Source organism: Arachis hypogaea, chromosome 6, assembly GCF_003086295.3.
Source record: "Arachis hypogaea cultivar Tifrunner chromosome 6, arahy.Tifrunner.gnm2.J5K5, whole genome shotgun sequence".
NCBI classification, from domain to species: Eukaryota; Viridiplantae; Streptophyta; class Magnoliopsida; order Fabales; family Fabaceae; genus Arachis; species Arachis hypogaea.
The window spans coordinates 51,052,617-51,064,732 of record NC_092041.1 but is presented as its reverse complement, the minus strand read 5'-3'; positions in this window follow the sequence as shown (position 1 = coordinate 51,064,732).

Here is a 12,116-nt window from a genome sequence, read left to right as displayed (position 1 = left end):
GGGCATAGATTCTTGTTTGGTAAACAAGTACTTGAGTGCTGCATGATCAGTGAACACAATTACTTTTGAGCCAATAAGATATGATATAAACTTATCAAAAGCAAAAACTATGGCTAAAAGTTCTTTCTCTGTGGTGGTATAGTTCCTTTGATTCTCATTAAGGACTTTGCTAGCATAGCAGATTACATGTACTAGCTTGTCTCTCCTCTATCCTAGGACGGCACCAACAGCAAAATCAGATGCATCACACATTAGTTCAAAGGGAAGATCCCAACTTGGTGGTGCTATAATAGGTGCAGAGGAGAGTCTCTTTTTAAGTTCATCAAAGGCTACCATGCATTCTCTATCAAAAACAAAAGGCGTATTTGAGACAAGTAGGTTGCTAAGGGTTCTGCAATCTTTGAAAAATCTTTAATAAACTTCCTATAGAACCCATCATGTCCCAAAAAGCTTCTGATTGCTTTGACATTGCAAGGTGGAGGCAATCTTTCAATTACTTCCACTTTTGCTCTATCTACTTCTATGCCATCTTTTGAAATCTTGTGACCAAGAACCACCCCTTCAGTTACCATAAAATGGCACTTCTCCCATTTTAGAACAAGGTTGGTTTCTTGACACCTTTTTAGCACAAGGGAAAGATGGTATAGGCAATCAGAATATGAGTCCCCAAATACAGAGAAATCGTCCATGAATACTTCTATGAACTTCTAAATCATATCTGGAAAAATGGAGAGCATGCACCTTTGGAATGTGGCAGGTGCATTGCACAATCCAAAGGGCATTCTCCTATAAGCAAAAATGCCATATGGATAAGTAAATGAAGTTTTTTCTTGATCCTTGGGGTCTACAACAATCTGGTTGTAGCCCGAATACCCATCTAGAAAACAATAGTACTCATGTCCTGCCAATCTTTCAAGCATATGGTCCATGAAGGACAGGGGAAAGTGATCTTTTCGGGTGGCTTCATTAAGTTTCCGGTAGTCAATGCACATATGCCATCCGGTTACCATTCTTGTGGGTATCAATTCATTCTTCTCATTTGCCACAACAGTGATCCCCCCTTTTTTAGGGACTACTTGCACCGAGCTTACCCAAGGGCTGTCCGAGATGGGGTAGATCACCCCTGCTTGCCACAATTTTAGAACTTCTTTCTGAACTACTCCATTCATAGTTGGGTTCTGTCTCTTTTGTTGCTGTCTTGAGGGTTTGGCATCCTCTTCAAGTAAGATTTTATGCATGCACATTGAAGGGCTGATCCCCTTTAAATCTGAAAGTGTTCAGCATATGGCATCCTTGTGTTGTCTCAGCACTTGGATAAGTTCCTCCTCTTGCTCCTTGCTCAGACTTGAATTTATGATCACTGGGTAAGTGTGATTAGTGCCCAGGTATGCATACTTCAAGCTAGGAGGTAAGGTTTTCAGTTCCAATTTTGGTGCATCTGTAGTTTTGTTGTCTGTGGTAGTTGGTATGATTGAGCTCCTCAAGGTTGCTTGTTCCAGCTTAATGTTTTCTTCACATTGTTCTTCCCTCATAACTTCTTGAACTATCTGTTCCATGGTATCTACCATCATGCATTCTCCTATGGATTTCTTGGGATAGCTCATTGCTTTGAAGACGTTGAAGACCATTTTTTCTTCATGTAGTCTCAGGACTAGTTCCCCTTTTTGTACATCAATGATGGCTCCAGTAGGAGCTAGAAATGGTCTTTCCAGGATAATTGATGCGTTGGCCTCTTCCTCCATGTCTAGCACAACAAAATCAGCAAGGAAAATGAACTCCCCTACTTTCACTAGTAAATCTTCCACCACCCCATGTGGAAACTTGAATGTTCTGTCAGCCAATTGGAGTGCCATTCTTGTTGGCTTGGCTTTCTCAATCTTCATCCTTCTCATCATGGTTAGGGACTGATGACAAGTCATCATATACCCATTTTCCAAGCTAAATTCACTTGTTTAGATAGCATTTATGCACTTTCTTGCATCCTAAGTAAGTGGTTTGGAGTGAAAATGCATAACTTCTTTAAATCATACAACCACCATGAATTTAATGTTAATCATTGAGGTTTGAGCTCATTTTAATTGAATTTTAATTGATTTATAAGCCTCTTGAATTTAGTGATACTTTGAGTGGTTGTTTGGTTTATTATAGGTGAAGAAAAGAAAAGAAAATGAAAAGCGTGGCCTAAGAAGCGTGACACAAGAAAAGGAAAGCGTGGCCAAAGAAGGGAGAAGCGTGCCGCAACTCATAGTGGAAGCAACCTTGCCCTCCACAAGGGCAGAATGCCCTTTAGGAGGGCAGCATTAGGTGACCAAGCAAGCATAGGGAACTCTGCCCTGCCCTTGTGGAGAGCAGGATCGGGCTCCATGAGGAAGAAAATCAAGGTAAAAATGTCAACTATGCAAGCCACAAGGTTCGAACAATGAACCATGAGAAAGCCAAGCTCTAAGACCCACTAGCGTGCCAAGAAATCAAAAGAAAAAGTAGCGTGTTTGCAAGCCACCAGGTTCGAACACGGGTCATGAAGATTGGGAACCTTGCCCTGCCCTTGGCGCGGGCAGGGCAGCTTTTGAAATTGGCGCATCACACACAAGACCTTGGCGCACCATTTCTCAACCTGGCGCACCAAACGCCCCCTGGTAGCACCATCCGCACGCCCAAACGCCCCCTGGCGCACCAACCCGTTCCTGCCCTGCCCTTGGCGCGGGCAGGGAAGCGTCCCACGCACCAACGTGCATCGCGCGCACGCGCGTTCCTCAAATCTGGCAGCACCAAGCACACGCACGCCCCACATTCTGGCGCATCAGCTTTCCCGCCCTGCCCTTGGCACGGGCAGGGCAGCCTCTGGCGCACCAACCTCATGCCAGACGCGCACCACGCAGCACCAAGACGCAACATGGCCGCACCAACTCCAAGCACCAAGCATCAATTTTCTGCCCTGCCCTCCACAAGGGCAGGGCAGCCTCCTGGGAGTGGTTTTTGGGCCAAAATTCAAATTAAAAATTCATTTGAATTCATTTCTTCACCAATCCAAAAGCCCATCCAAATCCCTTTATCCAAGAATAGAAAGTGTATAAATAGGACTTAGTTTGATGTAATTAAAAAAAAAAGACTTTTAGCTACCTTTACTTTGAGCTTTGAATTTTGACTCTTATTTTTGAGAGCTTTTGAATTTCCTTTGTCTTTGAGCTTTCTTGAGGGACTTGTCCGAGAACTAAGAGGATCAAGGGAGAATTGATTGATCTCCTTCCTCCATTCTCTTGGGCAATTCTACTCTTCTGTTTTCTGAGTATTGGGTGTGTGAAATTGGGGAAATTCTGTCCCAATTCCCATTCAAGCTCTTTGCACTTTATTCTCTGCTTAATTGAATTCCAAATCTGTTCTTCTACTGCTTCATCTTTAATTTTCTGTTAATTGCTTTGATAATTCAGATCTGGGAAGGAAATTGGGTTTTAGGCTCTGCTACCTAAGCCCTTGGGATCCTGAGATCACAACTCATTTTGGGTTCTTCTGTGAACCTCTGCTACATTTCCTTTCAATTCTGTTTGAATGCTTATTGCTTCTGATTTACTTTCTGCTCAACCATTTACTGCAATTTACATCTTCTTTGATTAGATCCTGCAATCCCATTCCTCAATTCCCTTTTACTTTCTAGCAATTTATCTTTCTTGCCATTTAAGTTACTGCAATTTAAGTTTCTTGCACTTTAAGTTTCAGTCATTTACTTTCTTGCTCTTTAAGATTCTGCACATTTACAATTCTGTTCTTCAATTTACTGCACTTCTCCCTTTCCCCTTTACATTTACTATCATTTACTTTCTGTTAAACACAAATCACTCAACCAAAACTTGATTCGCTTGACTAAATCACCCACTAAACTAAAATTGCTCAATCCTTCAATCCCTGTGGGATCGACCTCACTCTTGTGAGTTATTATTACTTGATGCGACCCGGTACACTTGCCGGTGAGTTTTGTGTTGGATCGTTTTCCACACATCAGGGACATGAGATTTATACTAGCTCCCAAATCACACAAAGCTTTCTCAATAGTGATGTCCCCTATGATGTAGGGGATTTGAAAACTCCCCAGATCTTTCAGCTTTTGAGGTAGCTTCTTTTGTATGATGGCGCTGCACTCCTCAGTCAACACTATGGTTTCTTTTGCTTCCCAGTTCCTCTTTTTGGTTATGAGCTCCTTCAAGAACTTGGCATAGAGTGGCATTTGCTCTAATGCCTCAGCAAATGGTATATTGCTACTCAAATAAAGATGCATGCAAGGAATTAAAATAAAGCAAGTAAAAGCAATCCAATAGGAAATTAAGTGCTAAAAAGGACTCTTAGTGAGAATTGGAGAATTTAGGATTCCTATCCTAGTTATGGACCACAAACATGGCAATTGTGTGGAATTAATCCCAATTAGTCAATCCTACTTGAGAATTAGTCAAAAGGGCATAATTGATCCCAATCCCTAAGTCCTATGTCAACAATAGTGGGTCACTTAGGGTCAAGGGAAACCAAACCAATTAACAATCCTCACACAATGCAGAATGGACAACCACAACTCAATTCCACCCAAACACCCAATTTCTCAACCAAGAGTGTGAAAACTAAACATGCAAGAAATTAAACATCAAAGCAATAAAAGTCAAAGCAATTAAATGCAAGGAAAAGAAACTTCAAATGCAAGAAATCTCTTGGCAAGTAATTGAGAGTTAAGGTTACCTATCCTAGTCATTGACCACAAACACATGATGATTATGAAGAGTTAATCCTACTTAGTCAACCTTACATCGAAGATAAGTCAAATAGGCATATTTGATTTCAATCCATAAGTCTTATGTCAACACTAAGGGTCACATAGAGTCAATGGAAACCAAATCAACTAACTACTCTAATGTATTAAACAAGCATGGACATCAATGACTCAAGGATCATCAAAGTCAACAATTGCAAGCCAAGAGTGTGGAAAAACTAAGTGAAAACTAAGCTAAGTATTTTATCAAACACTTGGTGTGCATGAAAATAAAATAACATTAAATTGCAGTAAAATAAAATCTAAAACACCAAAAGCAAGAAAATAACAATAACTAGAGAAAGAAATAAATGGCATGGAAACATAAATTGCATTAAATGAAAATTAAATTAACAAAAGTTTTCATAAACATAAAAATGACATAAAAGAGAAAATAACAAAAGAGATGAAGAAGGTTTAGACAAGAAAGCATAGAAACATAAATGAAACTATATTAAAACAAGAATTAAATGCTAAAATTAAAGGAAATTAAACTAAGAAAACCCTAATTCTAGAGAGATGGGGGAGCTTCTCTCTCTAGAGAACTATACTAAAACATGATAAAAGTTAAACCTAATTGCCCCCTTCCATCCTTCTTCACTTTGACCTCAAATAGCTTCAGAAAATGAGTTGGACTGGGTCTTGGAGGCCCAAAATTCGCCCCAGCAATTTGCATTAATGAGCTCACGTGATTCTGGTCACACGTACGTGTGGGTCACACATATGCGTCGTTTGGCTAAATTCCTATCCACGCGTACGCGTGGGTCACGCGTACGCATCGCTCGCAAATCCTTCTTGTGCGTACGCACGCATACTTGTGCATACGCACGGGTGCTGGAACATCCAAACTCCATTTCTTCATGGTTTCTTCCCTTTTGCATTCTCTTTTCCTCACTTCTTCAACCCATACCTACCTTGGAAACATCAAATCACTTAAAAAATACATCATGGCACCAAATGGGATTAAAGTGAATAAAAATTAACTAAAATTAAGCACAAAAGAGCATGTTTTCACATTTAAGCACAATTTAGGAAGAAATCACAAAAGCATGCTATTTAGGTGAATAAATGTGGGTTTATATAATAAAATCCACCCAAATCAAACCAAAATATATCATAAAATATGGACTCATCAATTTCCCCACACTTAAACAATAGCATGTCCTCATGCTAAACCAACCAAAGGAGATGAATGAAAGGTTAAATGATTTATTTAATGCAACTATACTAAATGCTATCTATTTATATCTACAATATGATTCCTATTGAGTTTGGTAAAAACAAACAAAAGAATCTCAATCAATCCATAGTAAAAACTTAGGGCCAAGACAAAGCAAATATAGCAATATGATCTATGTCCAAAGATTTGATTTGAAGATTTCAAAATTAAGTTCAACAACTTGCAAGAAGATACGAGATAAGGGAAACATAGATTTGAGCGATTGAACCCCTCACCGGATGTGTTTACACTCTAGCCACTCAGTGTTTAGGGCTTAATCACTCAATCCTCCTTTAATCATGTTCCTCAAGGATTTGCAAGTCATCTAACAGTTAACTAATATTTGATGAATGCATGCAAATATCATGAGGACTTTTGAGGGTTGTAATGGGGCTTAGGTAAGGGTAGGATTAATATAGTTTAGTGGGCTAATAGATTGGATCTTTGATTAGCTCAAGCATCCCACCTAATCCTATATCATCCCATACACATAACAAAACAACCTAACTACCCATTTATCCCTTTTTTTTCACATTCACTCATGCATGCTTCTTTTCAAATCAATCACATATGCATCTCTTATTTACATTTTTATTCTCATTTCTTTTCGTCCTTTTCTTTTTTTCTTTTTCTTCTTTTTTTTATAAAAAGTATGTACATCGAAATTTTTTTTATCATATAAGAGAGATGCATATGTTCCAAGTAATGAATGCATGAGTATTTTTCCACTTTCCCAAATATTCTCAATGAATACCCAAAGCACTAACTACCAATATTTTCCCACAAATTCCCCCTACACTTGATTAACACACACACTCAAACCCAAGCTAATTAAAGATATAATTCAAGGACATAATAGTTTTTCACTTAGGGCAAATGATGTGCTTAAAATGAGAAAAAAGGGGAATTAAAGGCTCAAAAAGTGGTTTACAAGGGTAGATGTAAGGGTTGGCCATATGGGTTTGTGAGTTATACAAAGATGGCCTCAATCATACTAAATGCAATTCAAAACAACAGACATAGGACATATAGAAATGCTCTAAGAGGCTCCACCTTCAACTGATGGACATTATGGCTCCGGGTTACTATAGAAAACAAGAATTGAGGAAAAGTAAGTTGTGTGGTATGATAGAAGGCAATGTGTGTATCCTAAGAGTGCGCACTGATGACTTGCATCATTTACCCTTTTTACCTATGCAAAAGGACCATAAAAAGGCATATATTCATTGTTTCAATGCAATTTCATGAGCTAAATGATAAGTAATATGGTACATTGCTTTGAAATGGATTTGTGTTGAATTTCATGTGAAAAGTGCAATAAAAGGGGAAGAAAACAACAATACAGAGCTGGGCGTGTGAAACTGGCTGCCACTTAGAGCAAATGCCATGAAAGAATATGGGCAGGGCACGCCAGGCGCTAGGCGTGGCACGCTGGTTCAACTTTCCAGAGAGCAATGATGAAGGCCACAAGAGGGGCGTGGCATGCCAGGACCATCAACCACTATGGGCGTGCTACTTGAAACATGGGGCGTGGCATGCCAGTTCATTAATCCTAAGGTCCAAGCACTTGGGCATGCCACTTGGTATCGAAGGCGTGGCACGCCAAGCTCTCATCATAACTTGGGCGTGCCACTAGAGATCGAAGGCGTGGCACGCCAAGCTCTTATCCTCACTTGGGCGTGCCACTTGAAGACCTAGGCATGGCACGCCAAGCTTCAAAGAAGTCCAAGTAAAGCTGGGCGTGCCACTTGATATCAAAGGCGTGGCACGCCAAGCCCTCATCCTCAATTAGGCGTGCCACTTGAAAGCCAAGGCGTGGCACGCCAACTCTCATTGACCATTTGGGCGTGCCACTTGGATGTTGGGCATGGCACGCCAGCTCCTAGAACGAAGAAGAATCAGGGCATGCCACGGTAGTACAACTTTCCAAATAAGAAGGAAGGAAGCCAAGCATGTGGGCATGCAACATGGTGTCGAAGGGATGGCACGCCGACTATCAATTCTCACTTGGGTGTGCCACTTGAGTCTCAGGCATGGCACGCCAGCATCAACCATCAACAAGAAGAAGACATGGGCATGCCACTTGAGTTCTGGGCGTGGCACGCCAATGAAGGAACCAACACATACAAGGGGCGTGGCATGCCAAACCCTGGGCGTACAATTTTCCAGAATGAAGAAGAGGAAGGTAAAGGCTTGGGCATGCCTGATGAGTCTGAGATTCACTCCCTTCCCATTAATATTGATGAATTCGCTCTTGGAAAGCGCACCAAAATTATCGTCAAGTATTAACCCACAGTGGAATGGGATCGTATCCACAGAGATTGGTAGATTTGAGCAATTTTAATTAATTGGTGAATTAGTCAAGCTCAACAGAGTAAGCTGTAAGTGTAGAATTATAAATGGCAGAAACATAAATGGCAAAAGAATAAAGGAAAGCAATAAAGTGCAGAAATGGAAATAGTAGGTATGTAAAGGGGAATTGGATTTTGCAAAATGTAAATAAAAGCTATAAAAGAATGGGAGAGATAAGAATGGGAGAATTCATTGAGATCAGGAGATATTGTCTCTTTGGATTAAATCCAGCTCATATCCTCTTCAGTCATGCAACTCATTGACCTCTTGGCAATCATGATTGATTGAGCCCTAATCCATTGGTGACTCAATCTCTCAGATCTTGATCAATAGCCAATTCCTTGGTCTAATTGCTCATGAAGAGAGATATGCATGGTCCCTGATTATACCACACATCATCATAGATCCAAGTAGAGGGAGGATTGTATGTCGCCATATCCAAACACCAAAACCCAGATTCTACTCAAGTGTGAGAAGGGATTTCTAGCATGGTTTCATGTTTCCTTTTCTAAGGTTCCCATGAAACCCATTTTGCATTCAATCTCTTTTCCAAGTTAATTGAACAATAAGTATGAAAATTGAAATTCCTTCTAGCAAATCAAAGAGAAGATGAAGAGAAGAAGGAATTCACTATCATTAATCCATCAAGTATAATAGAGCTCCCTCTCTCAATGAGAGGGAATTTCGCTACTCATAGCTCAGAAAGAAAGTACAAAAGATGGAAGAGATGAAGTGCGAAAAGTGAAAAGTGAAAAGTGAATTCAAAACTAGACTATGTAACTTGTTAACCCTTTTTCCAATACTTCCAAGGGTATTTATACTACTCCTAGATCTAGAAATAAAGGAAATTACAAAAGGTGAAAAGAAAATTACAATTTTGGAGGGAAGAGAAACTCAACAGACGAGATCTTCCAGCTGGCGTGTGACTGGCGCTTCTCTGGCGTGTTGCGCTCCCTCTGTTTTTGACATGGCGTGCCACGCCTCACCATTCAAGTGGAACGCCGTCCTCTGTTTTAGCCCTGGCATGCCACACCTTCGAGCCAAAGTGGCACGCCCAGGATATTTTAATTGGCCCAAGTAACCTGGCATGCCACGCCTTCGACACCAAGTGGAACACCCAGCTCTATTTGGCGTCTTTAGCTGCTAGCGTGCCACGCCTCATCACTCAAGTGGCACGCCTTAGTGGGACTTCTTGAGCTGGCGTGCCACGCCTTCGATACCAAGTGGCACGCCTGGCTTTTTGCATTGTCTTCTTGTTCACTGGCGTGCCACGCCTTGTTGCTCAAGTGGCACGCCTTAGTGGGACTTCTTGAGCTGGCGTGCCACGCCTTCGATACCAAGTGGCACGCCCGGCTTTTTGCATTGTCTTCTTGTTCACTGGCGTGCCACGCCTTGTTGCTCAAGTGGCACGCCCAGACTTCATTTGCCTTCAGCCCCTTCTCTGGACTTTTGTACCAGCATGCCACGCCATGTTGCTCAAGTGGCACGCCTATTCAATTGTGGGTCATTTAGACTTGGCGTGCCACACCTTGATCCTCAAGTGGCACGCCCAAGTGAACTCTGGAGCTGGCGTGCCACGACTTCGATACAAAGTGGCACGCCATAGTGATGGTTCTTCTAATAATAAATTGGCGTGCCACGCCCTGCTTCTGGTGTGCCACGCCCCTTTGATGATCTTCATTTTTTCCCTATAGAATGTTGTACCAGCGTGCCACGCCCAGCTTCTGGCGTGCCACGCTAATACATTTTTGTGGCGTTTGATCCATGTGGCACGCTTGCTTCAGACGCCCCACTTTTTTTGTTGTTTTCTTTCCCATTTTTGATGTCTTTGATGAGTGCATAATTTATACGCTTTTTGGCATTGTTTTTACATAGTTTTTAGTATGATTTAGTTAGTTTTTAATATATTTTTATTAGTTTTTAAGCAAAATTCACATTTCTGGACTTTAATATGAGTTTGTGTGTTTTTCTGTGATTTCAGGTATTTTTTGGCTGAAATTGAGGGGCCTGAGCAAAAATCTGATTCAGAGGCTGACAAAGGACTGCTGACACCGTTGGATTCTGACCTCCCTGCACTCAAAATGGATTTTTTGGAGCTACAGATATCCAAATAGCGCGCTCTTAATTGCTTTGTAAAGTAGACATCCAGGGCTTTCCAGCAATATATAATTGTCAATACTTTGCTTGAGTTTAGATGATGCAAACTAGCGTTTAACTCCAGCTTTCTGCCCTATTCTGGCGTTAAATGCCAGAAACAAGTTGCAAGCTAGAGTCAAAAGCCAGAAACAAGTTACAAACTAGCGTTTAACTCCAAGGAAGACCTCTACACATGAAAGCTTCAATGCTCAGCCCAAGCATACACCAAGTGGGTCCGGAAGTGGATTTCTGCAACATTTACTTATTTCTGTAACCCTAGTAACTAGTCTGATATAAATAGGACCTTTTACTATTATATTAGACATCTTTGATCAGTTTTATGGTATCTTAGACATTGGGGGATGGCCTCACGGCCATGCCTACACCATCATCACTTATGTATTTTCAATGGTGGAGTTTCTACACACCATAGATTAAGGTGTGGAGCTCTGCTGTTCCTCGAGTATTAATGTAAAGTACTATTGTTCTTCTATTCAATTCATGCTTCTTCTTATTCTAAGATATTCATTCGCACACAAGAACATGATGAATGTGATGATTATGTGACACTCATCACCATTCTCACTTATGAACGCGTGATTGACAACCACTTCTGTTCTACATGAAAACAAGCTTGAATGTATATCTCTTGGGTTTTTAATCAACGATTCACATCGACTCCCCTCTGACAATGGGGCATCTGAATCCGAGATTAGAGTCTTCGTGGTATAGGCTAGAATCCATTGGCAGCATTCTTTTGATCCAGAAAGTCTAAACCTTGTTTGTGGTATTCCGAGTAGGATCTGGGATGGGATGACTGTGACGAGCTTCAAACACGCGACTGGTGGGCGTGGTGATAGACGCAAAAGGATAGTAAATCCTATTCCTACACGATCGAGAACCAACAGCTGATTAGCCATACGATATCTGTGCATGGTATTTTTCATCCGAGACGAGCAATCCGACAGTTGATTAGCCGTACAGAAACCGTAGAGGACCATTTTCACTGAGAGGATGGGACGTAGCCATTGACAACACTGACACCCAACATACATCTTGCCATAGAAAGAAGTATGAAGAATTGGATAAAGGCAGTAGGAAAGTAGAGATTCAGAAGGAATAACGCATCTCCATATGCTTGTCTGAAATTCCCACCAATGAATTACATAAGTATATCTATCTTTATTTCATGTTTATTTATCTTTTAAATCATTAAAACTCCATAACCATTTGAATCTGTCTGACTGAGATTTACAAGATGACCACAGCTTGCTTCAAGCCGACAATCTTCGTGGGATCGACTCTTACTCAGGTAAGGTTTATTACTTGGACGACCCAGTGCACTTGCTGGTTAGTTATGCGAAGTTGTGAAAAAGAGTTGAGATTACAATTGTGCGTACCAAGTTGTTGGCGCCATTGAGATCACAATTTCATGCACTAAGTTTTTGGCACTGTTGCCGGGGATTGTTTGAGTTTGGACAATTGACGGTTCATCTTGTTGCTTAGATTAGGTAATTATCTTCTTATTTTATTTTCAAAAAGTTTTCAAAAATCTTTAAAAAATTTTTCTTCTTTTCGTTTTTCTAAAATAATTTTCGAAAAAAATCCAAAAAATTTTCA